At 37.9% G+C, this 19,895-nt stretch overlaps 1 protein-coding gene across 2 annotated transcripts in view; it reads left to right on the forward strand.

Moving 5' to 3' along the window:
* The window catches only part of ZNF385B (zinc finger protein 385B), a 300,716-nt gene that overhangs the window by 269,316 nt on the left and 11,505 nt on the right, over positions 1 to 19,895 (forward strand). The window lies entirely within an intron of this gene.

The following is a 19,895-nucleotide window of genomic DNA, read 5'->3' on the forward strand; positions in this document are numbered from 1 at the left end:
CCCGTCCTCCTCCCCTCCGCTGTTGCATGTTACTCTCCATGATTTGTTTTTATAATATTAATACGTTCCCTTCACAGGAAGGGTTATGTGTTTGCACGGAATCTAAGCATTTGATAGGTTACCATTCCATGTTGTTAAATATATACATTTAAGTGTATATGTGTGTGTGTAAATATATATATAAGTATATATGCAAGAAAATAAATGGAGGCTTCTTGGTCACATTGTGTTTAGACAAAAATCAAGAAATGGATCTAAAATACTGAGTTTATTATTCATTTTACATTTGGTTTTTGCTATGGACTTTTTCAGTGAAGGAATCCTTAAATTTGTTTATTAACAGACACTTTCATATTTTCTTACCCCAGTAACAGGGAGTAGAAGGGCAAAAAGGTAAAGTTTTCTGAGAGAGTGGCATTATTAAGTGAATCTGGAAATGTGTTCAATAGTAAGAGATTTTGATTCTTCAAGATATTCATAGAGTTCTCCTCAGAGTTACAAATGAACTCAAAAGATTTTAAAGGAACTTTTCACGGTTATGAACTGACTAACAGAAGAACTTTATAAATTGGAAATGGGCTACTAGTGGAAGTGCCTCTTAAGCAGAGTATTTCATAGTTCCAGTGAATCAGCAGGTTTTCTGAGTAGGTTCAAACTGAATGATTCAGGGAGAAGAGAAAAAATTTATTTTTCCAGCAGGTATGCCATGAAATTGGGTGTTTAATAGGCTTTCACACATTCACATCCGCCCATCAGGACCCAAGATGGGTAAGTCACCTTGTTGCAGTGACTAACTGAGGAACAGTGCCTAGTAAGGGAAACTAAGAGAATAGATCCCTTTTTCTTATGTTTGATTCTCTCCTTAGGGACCTTTCTGTTGTTGGAAACACAAAGACACACACTTCTTGTCTTATTCTCTTCTGCTTTCCAAGTCATTGTAGACTTAAGACACTTAAGAACGCTTTCCTGTGGTTGCCCAGGGCCTTCGGAGAAGCACCAATCCATTTGTAAGAGGAAGATTCAGAGAAGCCTGCTTAGACAAAGAGAGACTATGTAAGAAGTGACTACTATTCATGAGGTCCCACAGGTGCTGGTTCCCAAGGCTCTGCAGCCTCGAATGAGTGAGCTGACCCAAGTTTGGTGATAAAGGCTTTGTTCTTTGTGCGGTAGAATCACTCAATCATGTTACCTGAGGAACAGATAATAAATACTGAATTTTTACATTGCAATTTCCCCTCTAAAGAACAAAGCCTTTTTACGCATATTAGCAAATTAATCTTTAGCCCAGATCTATCAGACATTAGGGTCAAATGTTACCTCCAGTTTATAAAGTAGCAAACCAAGGCGAGATCCACATTGCAGCCGTTATTTGCTCAAGGTTACCCAGCGTTTGGAAGAACAGGAGCCATCACCTCCTGACTTCCTGCCTAGTTTCATTTTCTGAAGGATATTGTTGTCTCTATGAAATAATACTCTGTCAGGTTTTATTACCTGAATTATGCTCTTTACCGACAGAAATACTTATAAGCAAAATGATAAAACAGTGGAGGTTAGTGTCACTCCATTCTTTCAGCTTATTTTGTGTCTCGAGCTAATAGCACAGTGGGAAGGTACTGTAAGCATTCCTGCATTGCTATTGCGTGTGCTCAATGCTCCCATTAAGTTATATTATAATATATATGACTATTATTTGCAGATTGGGTTTGCTCTAGGCATAGTAGATGAAATTAAAATTAATGAGGGAAAAAAAGTGTTAAAAATGGAAATAGAAAAGGCTCAATGAGAGAAGAATCAATGAACGAACAGAAGATAATTAAAGGGAGAAGGGAAGGTGTAGAAGAAGAGGAAAGGAAGAGAAAAAAGTCAATAATTAGCGAGTAGACCCAAGAAAAGAGCAGTATGGAAATAGAAAATCCAAATAAAGGGGCTGGGTCGGAATCACAACATACCTTAAACCTACAAGACGTCCAATGAGCATGTTAAAATAAAGTTCAATGACTCAAGACTTTTATTCTGACTCTCAAATGCAAGTGAATGCTCAAGTGAAAGAGACTTTACAAACAATTGTGTTTGGCTAGCGGGCAATAGAAACACACCAGGGTCAAGTACAGCAGTGGTATAAACAAGGAAAGAGAACTGAGATCTAGAAGAACCCTAGGAGATGAGAGTGGGGAGAGAGTAAAACAAATCTCAACCTCAGAGTCTCTTTCCCAGTAGCTATGTGATGGTCTTTAATCCAGCGTCCTCTGCTTCCTCTGACACTTCCCTATCCACCCCGCAAAGTACCTATGGTCTAACAGTATTGACCTCAGTCACCATGTCCCTGTCCATACTTGGACTAGAAGTAATGCAAACTACCTGTAGTTGGGGTTACCTCATTTTTCCATGTTTCCTTACTCAAATCTGTATAAATTATTTGGCAATACATTGGTTAGGTCATTCAAATTACTTTTTTGTTTCTCCATATTTTAAATATTAATACTAATGAAATATTTAGTTCGTCCTGTTATATCTATAAAAGCAATACCAAAGCTGTTGAAAGATCACACTATTTAAAAACAAAGTGGGTCGTATTTGATAAATAGATACATGGTTTTTTGTCACTTTCAACTGAACGTCAGCTTTTAAGCAAGAATTCACATGTGTTTTTTTCTTTCTTCTTTTTTTTTTTTCACATGTGTTTTGTAGAATTTTCAAGTTAGAAAATTAGAAGTTTTGCCCAGATGGAAAATCTGGTCTAAACAATGTAATACATAACCAGTTGTTAACCACCTATTTCTAAATCCTTAAAAAGCTCCCACAGCTTTGTCAGAGTCATAAAAGTTTTTGGTAACTTGTTTTGATTTCCTTTAAAACCCCATTTTAGAAGTTAGGAGACACAAAGACCAGTCCTTCATAAACAGTCTAGGTGGGATGTAGAGGGAAGCGGGAGGGAAGAGGAAGAACTGTGGTACTTAATTAACTGAAGTGTTTTATTTCAGACAACACTGCCTCTAAGGATGTCAGCCCAAAATTAGAGTAATAGTCACAGTGAAAAGTCATGGTTGATTGACAGTTCTTAAGAGACTGAAATTCCCTAGCGCTGGTCTTTTTCTTCTGAATGAAGTGTTCTATCAAGTGGGCTTAAGCAATATCTATGTGATTTTGAGATAGTTGAGTGAAAAGTAAATGTTAGTAACTTGATGTCTCAGCTACCAGATTTCAAAATCCAGGCATTCACAACATCCATAGGATTGACTAATTCAATTTCCATTCTCATTCTTTAGCATCAGTAACTTAGCAAGAGTATTGTTCAATGAGGGCAAATCCTGAGGAACAGGAAATAGCCAGATGTTAAGGGAGGGGGCTTCTGGGAGTGCAGCATCCTGGGATGCACTGAACATCAGTCAAGGAAGAGTGTGATTTCAGAGTATCTGACAAGGAACGTGCGAGCCACAGATGACCTCGCTTTGCTCCTTGAGAGCACAGATTATTTATTCTAAGAAGTGGCCTAACAATCTTCCAAGAGCTATTGATAGAAAAGCCTTTTTACCTCCTATTTTAGCAACTGGGACAACCACTTTTTTATGATGCATTTGGAGACATAATTTAGATCATGTTGTAACTGGATCTGTGCAATACAAAGAAATTTGCTATAATGGAGCTATCAGATATAAAAAGTTAAGGGTATAATGGAAAGCTTTCCTTTTTTTTCCTCTCAAGTCAGTAAACAAAATGAGTTTAAACTACAGTAACAGGAATTTCATTTATTATAAGACGCTCTGACCACATGATTGAAAAAAAATTAAATATGTTTTATTTCAGGCAGGATAGCTGTCCTATTCACTTTTTAGAAGTTGGAGTAGAATTAAACGTAAAATCCAAAGAAATAGCTTTCTGGTCTCCTAGGATCTATCCCAGCTTTTAATGATGCATCAGTGGGAGTTCAAAACTTGGTAGAAAGGAGGAAAAAGGTGCTTTGGGAGAAATGGGATCAAGACACAGCAAGCATTAGGCAGCTTCAGGAAGATGGCTAGAACATATTGGCCAGACCCTGTGCCCAAATTTCTCCCTAGAGTTCAAGTGTCATAATGCCATATGACACAACACTTCCCTGTGATAATATGCCCCATACATCAAGTTGAATGCTCTTTGTGACAGCACTTAACCACTCATAAGAAGCTCAAAACAAAACAAACAAACAAACAAAAAACAGAGCCTTTGGAAGACCTTATTTCTTGAAAATAATAAAATATTTTGATAATCAACCTAACGGTAAAAAATATTGTGATAGTCGACCTAATCATCCATATGTCTAGTCTTTAGCCCAAGATTTTTTAAAATTAATTGGATATCAAGATGGGGAAAATACATTTGTAGCTCAAAGTATATAAAGCCATTTAGAGCTAAACAGCTTTTAGTCAGTTGCTGTCTAAAAAGACGAAAGCAGATGGAATGATTGCAAATGCTATAGATATATTTATAAATGCAATTAAGAGCAAAGGTGATGGAACCAGCATGTTCTGCTTAAAATATAACAAGAGGAACACCTTGAATTTGTTCAGTTGATAAAATCCAGTCACATAAATGTTTTCGTATGACCCCCTCAACAACCCTGTGGCTGGTAAGGCTGATATTAGCATCCCTCTTTCACATATGCACACAACAAACTCTGTATCCATTTATTCATTTAACAAATATGTATTATCTATACTAAGTAGTATAGTACATCTGTAACATTGGCCATTTCAAGTGTGCAACAATGAACAGAAAGACATGTTCTTGCCCTCAAGAGATTCCAAAAGAAAAATAATATAGAATTGCCACCTTCAAGCTGCTCCCAAAAATGTGGTAACAGTGAAGAACCTGGGTCTTAGAAAGATTAAATGGCTTGTGTGAGGCTTTAAATGGCTTGCACACTCATATCCCAGTAGAGTCAGAGCAGGAACTCAGGGCTTCTTGTTCCATGAATATTCCACTGTTCCCCTTACTTCTAAGCTTCTCTGACTCAGAAGAGTAAATTCAAGTACAGTATCCCAATGGGAAAAGTCAGAAACCACTAACCCACTTTTTTAAAGAATTAATGAGTAGGACTATGTATTACTTTTAAATTGTTTTCTGACTGTTGATATTTTTCAGTAGGAGCTATAGCAGTGACAGGGTCATTGAGGCTTTGTTTTATTGATAATCCTTAGTTTCTGTGCAGTGTGTTGTCTGCATCATTTAACTGTAAGAGAACAAAGCTTTAGAAGTTACAGATCTTTTCAAGGCCAAGTTTGAATGAAAACACTCATTTCAGGTAAATGACAAGTGTTCTTAAAGCTCCAGCTTGACAGCTGTAGACTTTATGTGACTAGAGCCAAACACACTCACTGAGCTGGAGGTCAGCAGTGGGCAAGGGCATCACCAGTATAGCAGAGCCTTGAACTGCCTCCTAAAGGGTCCAGTGGATTAGCCTGAATGCTGTCCGCATTTTCGGTAGCATTTTGAATCATCCCATCTAAAAGATTTTCACTGGGCACAGGGACATTGTTTTGTTTATCCCACACCATGACTATACCATGGAGCCAGAGATGACAGTATCAGAAAAGACTTAAGAAGGAAGGAAAGAAGTGAGGATACCTCAAAACTCATTTTAGTTTTCAGCATAATGTGCTTTTGCGTGGCGGCAGTTCCTCAGGTGTGAACCCAGAGCAGTATCAACTAGTACATCAGTGTGATTTGCCTGGAAAGGCTGCAGTTCAACTTTTTATGGTCATCCTGTTAGGTTATGAAAGTACATTTTTCAATTTTGTCAAAGAGGCTTTCTGCCAAAGATACAAATGGAGACCCTCGCCTTGTCATGTTTATGGGTTTCCCTGTGTTTCACAGTTTTTATGTGTTGTTACAAATGGGGCCAAGTTTCCCAAATGACAACTTCTCATTTCCACCGACTGCTGCAGGACTCCATTGATTAGCCAGCAAGGTCTTTGTAAATGCCTCTTTCCCCCATTTCTGTCTCTAGCAACAGGACCTTGTGCTGTTGAGTAGAAGAAAACGATAGTTTTCTGCTTTGGCAGCATCTGTCATTTATAGACCAGCGCCACCATAAATTTGGCATACATCTATCCAAATACAGGAGGCCAAGACTTCGTATCCCTCATAAAAATAATAGATTAACTATATTATGACAAACATTTTAAGTCTGAAATTCCGGGATACAATCATGTAGAACGTAAATCGAGCTCCATCTGTCTAAAGAGAACAGACCATTATACTAAGGCTCATATTTCCATGAAATATCCATATATCATTAAGACTTTCAAAGTCAATTTAAAAAATGAAATTGCCTCCAGCTTTGTCCATGCACCTTGAATCTGACAGCACCATCCTGCCAGGCAAGGCTGAAGATTCTTAGGTAGTTAAGTGTTTGTCATCCTCTGGAAAGTAACTTCTGAAACTTTTGAGCATTTTATAGTGCTTTGCAGTAATACTGAGCATTCATCGTCAGGTTCTTCACTTCCGAAAGCTATTTCCTAGTGTTGCTCGAAGAAGGTGAACCATAAGTTGAGACTGACTTGTGATTGACTCCTCAGTAAATCTATTAACTTATGATTTACGAGGGATATGTTATAAACCATTCTAAAAAGCAAAACCTTGGATATCTCCTTTAAAGGCTTATATCGCTGTTGAAAACTTTTCTCATCTTCAAACATATTTCACTGGTATTCATCTCTTTTGATTACGTTTATTTACAGCCTTTGCATCAGATGGATATTGGAATATAAAAGGACTTCGTATGTACACTGAATAATTTTATAAATGCACAACCATAACTGCCCTTGAGATTTTAACAAAGGTGATTGCTTACATTTTTATGACGTTCAACTTATTTGCTTCAGGAAGAATTCTCTTACATTGATGTAATTTTTCTGAAATGAGTAGATGAAGAAATAGAACTACTCAGTAGATATTTGTAGATTCCTTGTACAGAGCATTGGCACTCGGCATTTTTGGGGGTTCTGGGCCCAATTCTGATGATGCTTATAGCCTAATGCCACACAAATTTAATTCTATAATATAAGTCTTAAAGTGTTTTTCATAGAAACATTTCTAAAGTATTTTCCTCTTCCCTGACGTCTTTCTCTGAGAATCAGGTTCACTGTCATGGACGCCGGGCATATCATTATGCAGTAACGGTTTGGTGCTCTCATTTCTATAGACCAGCAAAACCCAATAAAACATTCTGTGGTGAAGGAAATGGTCTATAATCTCGGTCATCCAACATGAGTGCCCTGAGCCACACATAGCTATTCAGCACTTGAATTGTGGTTTATGCTCCTGAGGAACTGAATATTTAATTTTATTTAATTTAAGTAGCCACGCATGGCTACCATATTGGACAGCAGATCTATAGACAGTGGTACTCTTTGCTCTTTTGACTAGGTATGATTCTAGAGAAGGCCTTAAATTCTCTGAGCCTCTCTTTTCCTATTTGTAAAGTGGGAATACTCTCCCTACAAAACAGCAGTGTTGCATGAATCAAGTGAAATGATTGTGAAAGAGCTTTGCAAAGTGTAAAGCATAATTAAAGCAACTATTATTGATATTCTTACAGTTTGCCTGTTTGTTTTTGGTCCTCCTGTGGGGTCTTATTTCAGCTGTCCCTTCTTGCTGATTTCAGTGAGAGGTGACAACTGCCCCTTGTGGTAGTCAGCTATCATCATCTTTCATTATGCCGTACCTAATATAGTATATTCTAGAAAACCAGATCCAAGCTTATTAGACTTATATGCAAAAAATAACTTTAACAGCAGTACTGCTAATAATTAACGTGTATCATTATGTGCTTGATACCACTGTGCTAAACATTTTATATAGACTATCTTATTTAATTATAACAATCCTTTGCTGGATACTAGAAAGTGAGACCTAGAGAGGGGAAATAATGGCTCAGAGTCCTTCAGATGAAAAGTAGTTTCAAGGTCTCACCCAGGCGGTCCCTCGAATTCACTACCATGATATGCTGCCTTTAGATGAAGGTTCATGGGCTTTACTGCACATGCTTTTTGAAAACCGTTTGAGATTCTTTTTCACTAGATGACACTTCCAGAAGTCTGACATCTCAGAAAGGTGTGTTATTTCTTTCCCCATCCTATTTTACAACTGTTTTATTTTTTAAAAAGTCAGGTTTTGAGTGGCTTTGGATAAAGATGTATTAACTAAGGTAGGAGTTCTGAGAGCACTTACCTACTTTGCATGTATAGCATAGCAGAAAGAGCATGAGCTTGATTCACTCCACCTCTCACTGACCATATAACCTTGACCAAGTAACGTTCGCTGACCTTCTATTTCCCCATCTATAAAATGGGAGAGCTGATATCTACTCTCCCATTGTTGTCAGGACTGATGAACTAATAAATGTTCCTGGCTCACTGCCTATCACGTAATAGACACTCAATAAATAGTAGCCATAAAAAGCAACCATTTATTCAAAGAAGTTTCCAGACTCTTTCCTTTTGAATCTACGATCATTTCATGCCATGCAACAGTTACATGCCGTATTATTTATGGCATTTTAAATGAGAACCCTTTTGGAAAACAACATCATAGAATAAATCAAGAACCATAAAAATGTTCCTTCCATTAGACCAATTAATTCCTCTTCCTGTAGTTTACATCAAGGAAATAATCCTAAATACAAAGCAAGAAAAATAAAATGATATACATGAAGACACTCATCACAAAATTATTTGTATTAGTGAAAACTGAAAACAAGATGATCGATACTAGGGAAGTTATTTAACTGAAGTACTTATACCCAATAGAATATTGTGCAGCTTTAAAGTAAATAAAAGGAACAACATGAAACAAGAGTGTAATACGTTAAATCAAAAAGTTACAAAATATATTAAATCAAAAGTTACAAAATGGTTTGTTGGTACATGTATTTGTACATATTTATTGAGCCCCCTCTGGATAGGGGCTTGATAGCCCCCTCATGCTAGGCACTGGGTATATGATAGTGAACCAGGCAGACTTGGGCTTTGCCCTCATGAGAGCATATTGTCTGGAAGGGTAATACTGAACAAATGATGACAAGGTTGATGAAAAGAAGGGGACGCTGACCTAGTCTGGGAATGAAGGGAAGGCTTAAGCAGGGGATTTAAGCTCTCTCTACCTAGTGGGAAAGAAGATGTTAGCCAGGCAAACAAAGGCTCTGGTTTAGGGGTGGAGGGGAAGAGGATTCTCATCAGAAGGACCAGTACCCCATAACTTGAGATGTGAAAGACTGCCCTGTTTAAACACCTGAACCAATGAAATGACACTTGGGGACAAGAAAAGGAATTTAGGATGTTGGTAAGGAAGTGGTTGAAAGGATGGCTAGGGACAGAAATGAAGGCAGAATGAAGTGATGGGTATAAACACAGAGATCCTTAACATCTTTTTGTGCCACGTATTCCTGTGGCTGACTAGTGAAGCCTATTCTCTGAATGGTGTTTTTACATCTGTAAAATGAAATTTATAGTTTTACAAAGAATTCCAACCAGTTCTCAGTCTTTGTTATGATATGGTAATATAGCAATAATGCATTTAATAAGATCTAACAGGTCTAATATCTGCCATAATTTTGAAGTGTTGACAAACATAAACAGTATTTTAACCTTTCTATAACAACTGTAATATCTGACGAAAATATCTGACTTCTATGGGTGACAAAGTTAAATGTACTACCAAGACTGCTGTAGTTTATTGCCTTCATTTATAATTGAAGGGATATGATGCATTTCGATAAGAGATAAATGAAAATATTTATATTTTTTATCATCCAAGTTCATGGATCCTGTGAACTCATGGACCCCTTGGAAGTCCACAGACCCCAGGTTAAAAACTCCTGTTTAGTATGAGAGGATAATGGGGTTTTTTTTTCCTCTGTTCTCCATAGACTATGTTACTTGCATAATAGCTTCTTCTAATGACTTGATGAGGTTTATATACCTTGGGGCACAGGTAGGATGGGAAAGAAACTCGTAGCCATTTGTTTTGTGTTATAGTTGGGAGGCTCACAGTCTGCAATACAATGTCATGTCTCTTTCTTGTTCAATTTTCTCATGGTCACAGTCATAAGTCCCCACGTTTCAGTATCCCTAAGGGACCTCATATGATGAGACAACCCAGGCAAACCCCTTTGGAGGCCCAGGCCTCTTGAATTAACCTCACTTTTTAAAGGAGACTTTCTGTGGTCAACAGACTTTCTCCTGCAACCTATAGGTCTTAAATATAAAGCTGGCTTTGACAACTTTGCAGTAAAGCAGCATGTTGAATTTAAGTACAAATGCTAGATTCAAAATGTAAAAGTATGATTGCCTTTTAGCAATATATTTTTAAAGGGTTAGTAGTTTTCTTACACCTGAGCAGTCCAGCTGCTGAATGTCTGCATAGTGTCATTAGGGCAGGCAGTACCCAGTTAGGTCCATAAAGAGTAAAAGCCCATCTCCCTAGCTCCCTGGAAGCAGCCTGAGGCAATAAACTTGTTGGCTGACAGTAATTTTTAAATATTTTCTCTATTAGATAAAGATATATTTTTTTAGATGAGAGACTCAGTTTCCTCAATACCTCTCAGGCTGACCTTTCCATTGACAGTGTGAGCGTCACCCTGCCGGAAGCATCCAAGCTAAACCCTTAAGTCTGCATCTAGAGAGGAAGAAGGTGGGAGGAGCAGAATTCACATGTTTCCCTTGTACCTTGTGAATGTTTCCTCTGTGAAGGGCCATTAGTTTAGAAGAAAAAGAACCTGCTCCCCATTCCACCTAGAAAATTAGTTTTTAATCTTATTCCTGGCTTTTGAATCGCTACTGGACCTACTCCCTGAGGGATTTGATTTGAGAGACATGAGTTACTTATTCTATTTTCCATAATAAAGCTGCCTCAGAAATAACTGTTTCTCATCTCTTGGTGACAAATCAGAAAAGGGGCAATTTTTCAACCTGAAGAAGTTGACATATGATTTCTCTATTGTATAAGTCAAATGGCTGGAAAACTATACAAAATAGGAGAAAGCTGTTCGTTAGATTCAAGCTCTAGCAAACAAGCCCTCTTTTGTGCTTGCTTAGAAGTGACAAGTTCACTAATGTCAGTGCCAGCTCACTGATACAGAGTGTAGGCTGCCAGTTTCCAACATGGAGATATTTGGAGATGCCACTGTTTTATCTGAGACTGGCAGCTTCTGCTCTCCAACAAAGTGGCACAAGGGACAGTGGGGCAGTTGTCATGTGGTACTCAGACAAGGAGGGCAATGACTGTCATTTCACTGGGCTACAAAATCACTGCAGGGTGTAGCCCAATGGCGAGAATCTGATTGACTTAGGCTTTCATATGGAAAGGGCAGGGATACCCTAGGTCAGGATTGAGACTGGCAGAAAATTATAGCACAGGACCTGTTTTGAACTTACGAAATTAGTCACCTGACTTTCATGGGTCCTAAGTTACTTAAAATAAATAAGCTTTTTTGTTTTTTTTACGTAAGGGCATACAGATTCTGATTCAGTAGAGTCACTTTCGTTTAGAGATAATTTCCCCTGCTTCCAGGAGTAGTCTGAAGGCCAAGATACGAAAATTAGACATCAACATAGTTAATTAGGAATTAGCAAGCTTCATGGTGATAAACCATGCTTGCAGAGACAGGGTTTCTGGAATTTGGCTAGAGGCATGGTAACATGGCATTGGATGGGAAGGGCCCACCAGCATCAAACTGGCCCAATGTATAATACTTTAGTGCTCTGAGAATTTCAAAAAGTAGCTTTAATTTCCATGTCAGTCCTTGACTTCTTGATGTTTCTGGGATTGTCATGCAAGTCCTTTGCTTTGTTTTCCACGCCTGCAAAATGGCATAAGCCATATAGAGAATTTTTTCCATTTCCAAAGCGGTCCAGCAGTTCACCCTCAAGTGGGGCATTGAGATCAAACATTTTCCAACAAGAAGTCCTGTGACTATCAAAGCAAGTGAGCTAAATAGCAGGTGTTGTGAGATAAGCCAGACAATACTATACTATGTGGGTAACCCTTGGGGTTACATCAAGTCTAAATGAGGCATCTAGTTGGAGGAAGCCTAAATGGGTGACTAAAGGACTTCCAGTGTACTGGGTCAGTCCCAGGCCACCTGCTAAAGGTTATGTGCCTTGGGGATTTGGGTTGGTCATGAGTGGTATCATCACTAAGGTCCAAAGCCTGCATAATGACACCTTCAGTGATGGACATCTGTTATCTAAAGGGTGGGGAAAATTAAATAATACCACAAGACATAGTACTTGGAATTTCTTGAAGAACATTATTGCATAACTGTATCGATTGTGTAATTGTTGATAACTCAGATGAATATAGTACATTTAATTTGTTACTGACTGCTTACAACATTGGTCAGGTGGGTTGTTGGGCTACAAACCTCTGATGAGTTTCCAAACATAAAACCCATGAGAAACATTGCCAGAGACCAGGACATCAGTTAAGTTGCAAAGAGGACTGGCTATACTTTTGTGATATTTGTGTTTTCACATATACTTTAGATTTTCTGGCAAAGGTACATGCTTAATATTTATATGTAAGTTTGTATAGGATTCTTAGTAAAGGACATAATGAAATCATAGATTCGTTCATTTTATCAAACCTCAAAATAGTGGACCTGGCAAAAAGGAATGTGTTTGTTGTTATGCCTCTGTCCTAGTACACTTCAAGGAGATGTCATTCTTAAGAGAATTGTTTCAACCTCAAAAGACATTAAATATTGATTGCTTGCATATATATATATATATATACATGTATGTATATATATATATATATAAAATCTTTGGAAACAATAATACAAGTATTTTACATAATCAACAGATGAAATGTATTTATCTATCTGTTCTATCTATATTCATTTTACTAGTTATGATTCAGCTATTAGCAGTGAATTTTTCTAGTATTTTTACTTATAAGGCTAGAAAGCACTGCAATGAATTGAACGTTCCTTATTTCAACAAATTTATTGCCCACCTATGGTTTTCTGTATACTGGGCCCCAAATTGGATTAAGATATTTTTCTAGGATGCAAGAATATCTCTATCCTGGTAATAAATTACCAGGATAAAATGTGTGAAAGTGTGAAAAAATTATAGTTAATGTAAGATCAAAATATAATTATATGAAAAGGATTATGGAGAACATAGAGCAGGGAAGGAGGGGGAAAGACTTGGAGAGTAGACTAGAAGTAACAAGACCTATAAAGAAGTTTTATGATAATCCAGGGAGAATAAATGAGGGCCCGAAGTGAGGCAGTGGGCACATGGTAGATACTGAATAAATGTCTGCTGGATGAACATGTGAATAAGACTGATAGAAGAGGTATTTAGAAGATAGTATCAATAAACTTTGGTCATTCATTAAATGTAGAAGGAGGGAAGAATAAAAGAGGGAAGAATTCAAGAGTCTTTGCTGCCAATTCTAATACACAACTGTAATGTCATCAATTGATATGGGGACTGCTTGGACGGGTGCTGCTGGAGCAGCTCATCCATTCAGTATCAGGCATGTTGAATTTGAAATACCCAGGAAATATCTAGAAACAGATGTCCCACAGACTGTTAGGGAAAGGGGGGTCTTGAGTCTGTGAGGAAGGTAGAGATTTCACCTGTCGATTTCGGAATCTATGTCAATGTAGTAGAGGAAGTCATTGCAGTGAATTAGATCACATAATGCTCAAGAAGAGGACAAGAAGTGACCTTGAGGAATGCCAACACTTAGGGGCAGACAGAAGAATAGGAGTTGTTGAACAGGTCCTGGAATGAGCTGTTCTTGAGGCTGAAGGAGAACCATGGAAGGGCAGAGTTGTGGACATCAAGTGGGGAGAGCATTTCAGGAAGGAACTTGTGCCCAGTGCAAGAGAAGACTGAAGGGAGACCCCTGGCTTTTGCAGGAGGGTAAGGATGGACAAGAAGAGAGGAAGTGGAAAGGGCCACCTCACAGGACCACTTCAAATTCAGCACCAATGAGAAGGCAAATGGAAAGTTCCAGGAGTGAACCAAGTTAGGGAATGACTTTGGAACATGCAAGTTTTAGCATTTTGTAAACAGAAAGGACCCTGTAGAAACAAAGTAGTTAGAGCTATAGGAAAGATAGACAAGATTTAAAAGATAGAGAGTCCAGGTGGAAGTAGATACCTTTTCCTCAGAGATGCAAACAAAGTAGGTACAGAGGGAAGAAACTGTAACATCAGTGGTAAACTCATCGAGCTTCCCCATTTCTCTCAGAACTAGGAGACCAGACATTTGCTCATGAGAGATTTGCAGTATTAATAGCAGACTTAAGAAAAAGGGTAAAGCTTCCATGGGGAAGCTGCCTTTGTATATTTCCCTTATACTATCACTGTTTTCCCACTTGTCTGATTTATTGACCTGTTCTCCAGGTATATAACTTTTTCACTGTATATGTTTCTAATTAAGCAAATCTAATCTGTAAGTTTACAGAATTTAAAAATAAGTGTGTGTGGTTATTGCATTACCAAAAGAGCTCTGCTTTCAAAAACATCTTTTAAATGGTGCCTTCAAATTATTACTAAATTTTCCAAGATCTTTTTGCACATCACCTTCCAAGAAAACATCTAATAAATAAAGGGAGGCAAAATATTCTGAACATTATCTGCAATGTAGTTCTTTTCTTCCTACTCACTTAACAGGTGCAGTCCTGTTAGACTACAAATGAATCCTCTTTTCTTTGTGCATCCACTGATATAGCGATGATGCTCTAGCGTCTGTACATCTCTAATTACATTTTGTTTTGCAAAGAACTCCAAGGTACCAAACTGGCTTATTCATCTTGCAGCTCACGTGCTGCTGCTTTATTTTCCCCCTGCAAATCCATTACCTATCTTAGTAGAATTCTACCTTAAACGTTAAAATATCTGTCATCAGTTAGTGGTTTCTATCACTTGTACTGTGTCAAAGTGTAGATAAGGAGGAGACAAGTGAGGCAAAGGCTTAAGACGTCTTCTGCAGCACACGAGTTGACATACACACAGGTTTGCAGTGCTTCTTTGGTGCAGAGCCCCATGGGCTTTTCAGCTTCATTCCTTGCAAGACCACACTAAGAAAGTAGGTCCTCTGGGGACTTCCCTGGTGTTCCAGTGGTTAAGAATGCAGGGGACGTGGGTTCGATCCCTGGTCAGGGAACTAAGATCCCACGTGCTGCTGGGCAACTAAGCCTGTGCGCTCTAGAGCCCACATGCCACAACTACAGAGCCCACATGCCACAACTAGAGGGAAGCCCACACACCTCAATGGAAAGATCCCGGGTGCAGCAACGGAAGACTCTAAAAAAATAGTAATAATGGTAGATTTTTTAAAAAAAGGTAGGTAGGTCCTCTGACTGACACCCATTAATTTCTCATTACTGAGAAAGTAGGAAGATAAAGCAGAAGAGAATGATTTCAGAATTCCGTATCAAAGTGAACTAACTTGCTTTAATGAGCGTTGAGCAGTAATCTGGGCATTGCTTTGTTTTTTGAAGTAATAATGAGATGCTAGACAAGGTGCTTGCAAAAAAAGGAAAGAATATGACCAGCAGTCCTTTCACAGCATGTCTCTGTTGCCTAATCCTTTTAGTACAATACTAAGTATAAAAAGGAAAATTATTGTAAAAACTGACAAGCAGTATCCTTCAGTGACCTCAGAAAGCACAAAGTATGATTCTCTTGAAATTGTAGCCTTGGTTTCCTGAGCACTTTTCTCAAGTTTTGGAACTCCTTTGATATTCTGGAACGTTTATCTTGGAAAGACGTTAGGTGTCAGTGAACAAGGCTCATAGTTTTTCGAAAACTCTCTGACAAATGGTAGATGACTACACAATAAACAGAAAACCTGTTGCATTTTCACTGAAAGCAAAATACACATATTAAAACTCTATTCAAAATTTATGTCTTTTAAAACCATAATGATAAAAATAATATACAAATGAATGAATAATATTGCTCCTAAAAAATTAAAAATTATAATCATTGCTTTAGGGCCTGGGGTGTGAGCTCAGATTGTCCAGTTGTGGTGATTTACTTGTAAAGACGGGTACACATTTTTTTTTCAGTCAAAAGACATGGATTTAGATATCCACAGCCCCTGAGTATGGAACAGAACCCATGACCTTGATGTCATTAGCATTAACTGTGAGTCACTTGAGCTTAGGCCCCCAAACTATTCCTTTCGTTGTGTCATCCACCTGAAGCCCTTGCCTCACCTTTACCATCCTCTTGGTTCTTAGAGCCCGAGGAGAAAATGGTAGTATTTTGCACATTTTCACATGAAGGCACCAATCACTTAAGTCACTTGCGTGAGGTTTATTAGTCAGGAATGGAATTATGCATAGCCAAGTTTTCCTGGCTGAGAGACCGGGAAGTTTGGTTACTATCCTAAATACCATTATCTCTAATCTCAGTGAATGATACCACCACCATTCACCAAGTGTTCATGGCAAAACCTTGGTAGTAATCCTTGATTCCTCTCTTTCTCTGACACCCCACATCTAATCAGTCGGTAAGTCTGGTTGTTTCTACCCACAGATATATCCTGAGTGTACTGCTCAGTTTTCTACTACCACCCTGGTCCAAGCCACCATCGGCTCCCTGTGGACAGCTACATTAGGCTCCAAACTCATCTCCATGTGCTTATTCTTGCACAAGCTCTTCTCCACATAGCAGTCAAAATGATCTTATGAAAACATGACTCACATCACCTCTCTCTCCTGCTAAGAAATCACAGATTACATCCAAATTTCTCTCATGCTTTACCAGACCGTATGTGATCTCGGTCCTGGTCAGCTCCTTCACCGCACAGCCTGCATTCACCCTCTTCCCACTCACCTTGATCTTGCTTGTTTCATTTCAAGGTTTTCGTACTTGCTATGCTTTCTTCCTGGAATGCTCTTCTTCCCAGAATTCCTGTTACTTCATTCAAGTGTCTGTCAAATATTACCTCTTCAGATAGGCTTGAACTGACTCTATTACCATGCCATGCTTTATTTTTCTTCTTAGCACACTTAATACTATGAGACTATATATATATATATATATATATATACACACACACACGTATGTATTACACACATATATCATATATATGTATACATGTATGTATCACACACATATATATCATATATATATGATATATACATATATGTATATTTTATATTTAATTTTATATGATTATATATAATATGTAAAATATAAACGTGTTTTATACATGCTTATATATATTTAACATATATTTTATAAATGTATATATAACAAAAGCATATGTGTAAATATACATATATATTTTTCTGCCTTTCCCCTAGATAATTAATTTCATTGAGTCAAAGATTTGGTATAGGGCTTCCCTGGTGGCACAGTGGTTGAAAGTCCGCCTGCCGATGCAGGGCACGCGGGTTCGTGCCCCGGTCCGGGAGGATCCCACATGCCGCGGAGCGGCTAGGCTCTTGAGCCATGGCCGCTGAGCCTGCGCGTCCGGAGCCCGTGCTCTGCAACGGGAGGGGCCGCAGCGGTGAGAGGCCCGCGTACCGCAAAAAAGAAAAAAAAAAAAAAGATTTGGTATATATTATACACATATATTTTCACCTCTAACTTCAGAGCCTAGAATAGTGTATACCACATCACAGATATGCAATAATTATTAAATTTGTTGCAGAAATAGATGGCTATTTCCTTATGATATATTCTTAGATGGGACTTACTTGGTGAAATGGTATGAACTTCACATATGTCTCAGAATGGTTATGCTGCTTTACACTCCCGTCAAGCAGGTGCTATATCTTATCTTCCCCTCGCTTATAATTTTTAAATCTTTGCCATTTCTCAGTGGCAGAAAATGATACCTATTACTAGTTGTAATTTGTACAGCTTGATAAGTCAAGACATGTGTTCTCAAAAGCAAAAATGCAAGGAAATTTTTACTTCACATAGAGAATCAGAGACCTTCTGTGTTGGGACATTAGCCAAGAAGTGAGAACTCAAAGAAGAAAAAACGCCTAAGCAAATTTTTGCTTGAAATGCCTTCTTTAAAAGCTATTGTCTTTTGCTTTCCTAGGTTACATGCAAAGTTGCAACCTTAAAGAAACTGTATTAAAACATTTATTTGTCTGGTTCTCAGCAAGTTTTGCCTATAATGTGCTATGCTTTGTATGGCATCATTTAACAAAGATATACAAAGGTAATACCATCCACTCAGCTTTATTCAACAGTGTCAGGCCTTCAAGAAAGTATTACTGAGATTGAGCATTCTTAGTCTCTACTCCCTCAAAACAGAAGAAAAATAAGAAGCACAGGCTCAGGATTCAGAAGACTGTATTTGAATCCATGCTCTACCATTTAGTAATTCAATGACCTGTGGGAAGTAACTTAATCTGGTTGTTTTTCTTTTTGAACAATTGTAGTTACATTTTGAGAGAGAAAAGCATACCACTAACTGGGAGATGATTTGTAATACATGTATCTGACAAAGGACTCCTGTTTGGACTATATAAAGAATTCCTATAAATCAATAAGAAAAAAGCTGAGAATCTACTTTTTAAAAAATGGGCGAAAAATCTGACCAAACACTTCACAAAAGACGATATACAATTAGCCTATAAAAATATGCAAAGGTGTTCCATATCATTAGTCGTTAGGGAAATACAAAATAAAACCAAAATAAGGTACCACCACAACTCCACCAGAACTGCTAAAATCAAAAGGACTGAAAACACTGATACTATTTGTTAGAGCAAATGTGGAACAACTGGCATTCTCACAGATTGCTGGTAGAAATATAAATCAGTACTACCATTTTGGAAAACTCTTCAGAATCTACTAAAGATATATATATCTATATAGACATGGATATAGATAACATAAATGAGTATCTATGTCTACCAAAAACATGTATAAGAATATTTATAGTAGCATTACTCAAAATAGCCAAAAATTGAAAACTGAAACCTTTCAAATGCTCATCAATAGTAAAGTAGATAAATAAATTGTGGCATAGTCATACAATGTATACTATCCAGCCATTAGGAAAAAATACAAACTTCTATGTGCAACAATATGGATGAATCTCATAGACATAATGTTGTGTGAAAGAAGCCAGGCATAAAATAATATATAACGGGTGATTCCATTTATATGAAGTTCAAAAATAGGCAAAACTGATCTAAACTGATAGCAATAAGAATGGTGGTTATCTTTGAGAAGAGGGGGAGTATCAACTGATTGGGGGTTCAATGGAGCCTTCTAGGGTGGTAGAAACATTCTATATCTTTATATCTTATATATCAGTATCATATATCTTCTTTGTATCTATGTTTACACAAATGTATACATATGTATAAATTCATTAAAATGTATGTACCTTACAGTATATAAGTTATACCTCAATAAAAAAGAAACAGGGCTTCCCTGGTGGCGCAGTGGTTGAGAGTCCGCCTGCCGATGCAGGGGACACGGGTTCGTGCCCTGATCTGGGAAGATCCCACATGCCGTGGAGCGGCTGGGCCCGTGAGCCATGGCCGCTGGGCCTGCGTGTCCGGAGCCGGTGCTCCACAACGGGAGAGGCCACAACAGTGAGAGCCCCGCGTACCACAAAAATAAATAAATAAATAAATAAAAAGGTACAGATAGTAAAATGTCTACCTCATTACAGTGTATGAAAAATAAGTGAGATAATGAATATAAGTTCTTACCATACTGCTTGGTCTATAGTGAGTATTCAATTAGTGTTAGCTATTAATTTGTGATTATTATTGCTGCTTTTACTATCACTCTAAGATATAACTGCCTGGAGCAGCTATTCGGCCATTTTTTTTTTGTTCTACATAAAAGCAAACTTCTTTTTTTTTTTTTTTTTTTTTTGTTTGGGGGGCCCCCCCCTTTTTTTTCC

This window comes from Neophocaena asiaeorientalis, unplaced genomic scaffold (genome assembly GCF_003031525.2).
Source record: "Neophocaena asiaeorientalis asiaeorientalis breed wild unplaced genomic scaffold, Neophocaena_asiaeorientalis_V1.1 scaffold113, whole genome shotgun sequence".
In the NCBI taxonomy this organism is placed as follows: domain Eukaryota; kingdom Metazoa; phylum Chordata; class Mammalia; order Artiodactyla; family Phocoenidae; genus Neophocaena; species Neophocaena asiaeorientalis.